Below are 6,047 nucleotides of genomic sequence, written 5' to 3'. Positions count from 1 at the left end.
GGCAGTCACACACACTGCCAAGCTCAATGCCACCATGCCAAGGAATGCATCTGTCAAGTGAGAAACATGACACATTTTTTAGCACCTTTGCAGCTGCAGCCAATTTTCAAAGAGCATACCTTGTCCTTTTCTAAGCCATTTTGCTTGGCATACCAAGTAACGACCTTCCATTTAATAGAGTCATGGTTTGCTGTCCATGGAAATTTCTCACTAATAAACGAAAAACGATACACCTAAGAAATTAAAAGAGCAAAACACAATATGGACTCTGTAACCATGGAGGCAAATATGGTTGGATGACCATATTTCGTAGCAAGATAAATCATTTCCAACAGCCCCTAATGAGACTTCCATAATTCATGCTGTCAGCTTTTCCACAGCACCAATCATGTCTGATCCTTTTGCAGTGGTAAAACCCACTGCTTCAGACTGCCACCCTGCATCTATCAGCACAGGGAACATTGTGTCATATGCAAGTTAGTCATGAGGAAGATGCCTGCAACATGCCCTGTCTTCACTCATTGGCTAAGCTCATGTTAAAGCAAATACACTCTGAAATAATTACAAAGACACAGTGGCGATGCTAAAATGTCCTCAGACAAGAGGACAACAGCATTACAATATGATTTTTATTCATTCTGATGTCATTCTGAGAGCCATCACAGTTATTACAAGTTTCAAAGCCATTGCTGCACTGGATTGTAATTACTGTTTGTGTTTTTATAACTAAGTACATTCAGTATTTGGGCTGAATGAATTTAACTTTATTATTAGAAATAATAAACATAATTTAATATATTAATTGTATTTAAAGCTATAGGGCGTAGTTTCTGTCACCCCCATGAAGAATTCTAAGTAATGACAACAACACTGTTGGTGCGTCCACATGATACAGCCTTCCGTGATTGTGCACGCGCCCCCACCCGTCCTCCACACAGTTGCTATTAGCCAAGAAGGCCACGGAGGATTAAAAAAACACAATGGACTTTTCAGAAGAGGTAATTATCTTCACTTTCTGTGCCGGAAAGTTACCGGACGCCACAATCTTCTAAACATAGCCATACTGAGAAATACAGAGAGTTGTGCAGAGCTGATAGTCTTAATTAACTTTGTAGCAACTCTTTTGGCAACGGCTTGAATGTAACAGACGTTCATTAATAGGGGTGCACGATTCAGAAAATGTCACGATTCGATTCAATATTGATTTTTAGGCTCAAGATTCGATTCAAATTGATTTTCGCTTCAAAAACAATTCTCGGTTTTAAAAAAAACAATATTCACAGGCGCCCGGATAGCTCAGTTGGTAGAGCGGGCGCCCATATATAGAGGTTTACTCCTCGATGCAGCGGGCCCAGGTTCGACTCTGACCTGTGGCCCTTTGCTGCATGCCATTCCCCCTCTCTCTCCCCTTTCATGTCTTCTGCTGTCCTATCCAAATAAAGGCTGAAAATGCCCAAAAACTTAATCTTAAAAAAATAAATATGAATTGATTTTTGGAATTCTATGAATCAATTTTGAATCGGTGGAGCTTGAATCGCGATTTGAATGTGAATTGATTTCTTTGCACACCCCTATTCATTAATATCAACAAGTTACGCAATAAAGCTTTAATTTTAAAGCAGATATGTTTTGGCATTTCCACAAAATTACAATTTGTGCATGTGGTCAGTTTTAAAATAAAGCTCTTTAATCAAACCCATTCAGATGAAAACACAGAATTTCTGCTTGTTTTTGGTTTAACTTAGCATAGCTAACACTATACGTCATCATTTTTATTACTAGGTCTGCATTAATCAAAGCTGAGGTGAACTCCCACAACCTCCGCATGTCTCTTTTGAAGTAAGGTGGGCAGTCCTCTAACCTGTGGTGTTTTCTATTCTTTATTTAGACTGTAACGTGTTGTGGGAGAGACCAAATTAGAAACACAGGAGAGAAAACCCTGCAGGGATTCAGTCCCAGGACAAGGAGGGCATTTAGTTCGAGGGGCAAGGGAGTTAACCACTTAATGATCTCTGGAAACTCAGATTATTCAAAAACAAACACACCACACTACTGGGTTTTGGAAAAGAGGCAAAGTCAAATGAATAGACAAGTGTTCATTGTTCCATTAGAGAGGTTTAACAATAAAGTAGCACCTAAACTGAACTGCTAGGTACACTTTTCAAGTTTAATGCATGAATTCACACTCTTATTTTTGAAACTTTTGCAACCCTATATCAAAGAGATGTTAAGTACTGTTAAATTAATAGATAAAAAAGGCAATATCTTAATTTTAAATTATGCTGAATAGCGCTGTTGAAATTATGCTGAGTCTCGGTGGAGGATAATTGTAATTTCAGCAGAGCAAAGTAATTGTGTGAAATATCAAAAAGAAGAGCACATTCAAAAATTGGAATAATCAGTCTTTGGAATCATCCTTAAAAGAACTGATGAAAGACCAGAGAGTAAACAAATAGGAAAACATTCCCATTCATTTGCATGTTTGTCATTTATGGGCCTTCTCCTAGAGTATATAAAGGTCATGGTGTCAAGCACATGCAACTTGGTTTGTCTGTGTACAAACACCTGTATTCTCAATGGTGGTGGGAGGTAAAGCAGCACTGTCCTGGGTGAAAGCAGCATTCATTCATCAATAGAAAAAAAGAATAAACACCAATGAAGTTGCTCCATTTTCCTTGTTTGACAATGTGACACTAACAAAGATCCCTGTAGTCTGCCACATCTTTTTGGACATTAACTGAATTATGAAATGCATCATTTACACACAAAAATCATAAGGGAAATTTAGGTTACTGTGATTTGATAATCAAACTATTTTGTGGGGGTATTTTAATATGCTTGCAGTGCACTGTTACCATTTCAAAGTAAATATCCATGTCCATGTAAATAAATAAATGAACATGCACTAGAAGTTTTACTTCAAAATATGAATGAAAACAAACTGCTAGCAAACACTCCAGAGCCAGAAAACAGTATTAATCAATGATGGCTGAACCTGCTGGCTCTTTTTTTTAAATAATATTCAACTTTTCACTAACACTTGCAATTATGGCTTAGATATTGCAGGTTATTAAAGTCATGTTATGATTTCTGGATAGTGAAGTTATTCCAAATTTCAAAATGTTTTCTTTTTGCCATGTGGAGCTGCCAAAGTTGCCTGCTGCAGCTTGCAATATACCGTAAACAAGAGTAAAAGAAATCTGACTAAGTGGCTAGAAGTCAAAAATGTAATCAGTCCTTGACCAGACCATGACCTTGTAGCTTTGCAAAGGAGAGACTTAAATAAACTTATCAACCAAAATGGAAGTCTAAATTCTTATCAGGTGGCTTCAGAAATGAAAAGTATGTATCTCAATCAAACAAAAGGGCTTCCTAACTTTGCATAGCCAGGATCAAATCCTAGATGGAGTATGAAATGACTAGTTAGTGACAGCTCCTTGTTATATGCAGCAGCAGAACCAGCCAAGAGTGACATTAGTATTGGAAATTAATTGTTTTATAATGTGCACCTCTCCATCGTCCACCACCACATAGCCATGCACCATTACTGTGGTCAATTAGCCATTCAACATCTTACCGTTGGCCAATGTATGGAATTGATTACCACACCACAAGCTTTCCCTGCAGCTTACCATGTCCAGAATATTAAGTGTTATGTAAAAGAAAAAAAGTTAACTTAACAAAGTAAATTAAATCAGCTATAACCTAAACATGACCGCCTAATTGTTTTCCACCCAGAGACCACCAACAAATGTGCATCAAAAACGGCTACAGCAGTATTTCACATTTCCCCTCCACATACAAGAAACACAGGTCTTAGTAGAGTTGGTGAGTATAATTAGTGTGCAAAACGAGTGAAGTCCTAAATCTTATTATTAATACTTCCATTTTTGTTCTCGGATATGGGAGGAAATAAAGCCCCTTCAACCCAGCTTCTGAGCCTTTCTGTCTGTGATGACATTAAGGATGATTGAAGTGCATTATCTGGGCACACAATGGTTGCTGTCCATTCAGCTGTGCTCTGCAGAGCACTGAAATAGGGAGCTGGCAACACACTCACTGCAGAGGAACCTAGAGTTTTAAAGGCCCATGACACCCAAGCCCCTCAATAGCTTTGGCTGAATAGCCTGTCTGACCCATTGTCGGCGAGTTCACGTTATTGTCGATGTACCTGTCTGATATGCAGTCAAAGCTCTCACGTGTTCTGCCTCTCAGCAAAAGTGCTTGAAGGCTTACAAAAAGGAGGTGATTTAAAACATATCCCTTCCTTCACTTCACTGATGGTACCAGGTGAAGCTGTTAATTTGCAGAGAATGTTCTGTCATGGCTATGGCAAGAAGTCTACATAATGTCTCCCAGTGTATTGGGATATTAGTTGGATGAATATGACAATGTATTCAGTGTTTAAAATAATCAAAGTGCATGTAAAAATTGTGTGAGATACTCATAATGAATAAATGCTGCTGTGTACATGCATGAAATAATCAATACATATACCGTCAGACTGTAGCTTCCAACATTTCTTCATATGAAATCAGCCACAGTTCATTTAACAACCAAAGTGTGATCTGTTTGTGAGCCCGAATGACAAAACCATTTCCTTCTACTTCCCTTGAGCTTCTGTGAGAGATGCCTAATAAGCTTTTCAATGCAAAAAAATTGAGCCCCATGCATATATTTTTTTTCCACTCTAATCAGCAAAGGAAAAAAAAGCTGTCTTTTCATGCACTCTCTTGCTCTAATCTAATTAGAATTTATTAAACTAGGCAAAAGTTCAAGGACATCAATAGCAAAAATTTTCTCCACACAGTTAGCTACTTAGACAGTAAAAAAGGATAATTCACCAGATGGGAGAAGGAACCATTTTAGTCCTGACTATCCTTTCACCTCATTATGGAATTTAGAGGCACTGATGAATGCATATTTTCTATATTTCCTCCTGATTTTAAAACAGGCGGCACTGAATGGGCACATAAATCAACTATATTCAGCCAGTAATTGAATCTCCATGGACATAAGATGTTATAAAAATAGAGGGTAATCAAAGGGCACAATGTACTATTCTTGTATTTACGGAATACTATGCAGACAAGGAATAGAACAGCAGGATAATGGCTGGATAATTTTCCGCCTTAAACACGTTTACAAAGGAAACGCTTCTGTACATGAAAAATAAAACCTCTCTCAAAGTACAGTATCTCTAAAATTACATGCATAATGTATAGAAAGAAGAGCTAGTGTAAGGATGGCTGCATGTGGTGAAAAATATAATTTCAGACAATATAAATACACAACCAAGAGTATCAATATGAAAAATGAAATTTGTAAACTAATAAATAGAAAAAGGGATACAAAATCAAAACTGAATAGATGAATGACATCTTTGTTAGTCAAAACATAGGTTACCTGGCAGAAATGTGTTTAGATTTTCAAAGTGCTTATGTTATGACTATACCACTCACAGTCTTGGGTGGGATTCCAGTTTATATTGGGGAACTTTATGTTATTAATAATCTCATATCAGGTATATGCCATACCTAAAGGAAAACTATACAAATGAGAGAATTCCACCTGTCCAGAAATTATTGCAAGTCTTAGTACTAAAACCATTGTTTGTTATAAACAGTCTTCTGCTTCCGAACACTTAGATTATACAATCATGCATGCCTAGAGACATTTATGGCATTTTCTTTGCTCCAAAGGACCAGTTCCTGGCCATTTGCAGAATATTTGATTGACAATGAACTGGTTGGTTTGTATATGTCTGGTTAGCCACTCCACCTCCGCACAGCTGCTTCCCGAAGCTTTTCTACCTATCTTTGCTGAACTGTCTCATCCACTGCGTGGGAGAATGGGGCAAAGTTATATATTTGTATACAGTTGGCACTGCAGTAAAACATCAATCGTGCACATATTAGCCAGACAGTAATATTGGGCTACAAAGCATCACTCAATACAATATAAACAAGTGCCATTTGAGGTTATGGGTAAAGTGTCAGATTACAGACGGACATGAATGACTGATGGATTGACTGACTGTCCAACTG

The 6,047-nt window shown here is 37.6% G+C and overlaps 1 protein-coding gene across 1 annotated transcript in view; it reads right to left on the bottom strand.

Annotated features, from left to right (window-relative positions):
- Positions 1–6,047, bottom strand: part of adgrb3 (adhesion G protein-coupled receptor B3) — a 115,175-nt gene that overhangs the window by 74,543 nt on the left and 34,585 nt on the right. The gene's annotated exons all lie outside the window — the stretch shown is intronic.

This window comes from Perca fluviatilis, chromosome 19, assembly GCF_010015445.1.
Source record: "Perca fluviatilis chromosome 19, GENO_Pfluv_1.0, whole genome shotgun sequence".
Lineage (NCBI taxonomy): Eukaryota > Metazoa > Chordata > Actinopteri > Perciformes > Percidae > Perca > Perca fluviatilis.
Note: the sequence above shows the minus strand (reverse complement) of the source record. Positions and strands in the feature narration are given on the sequence as shown.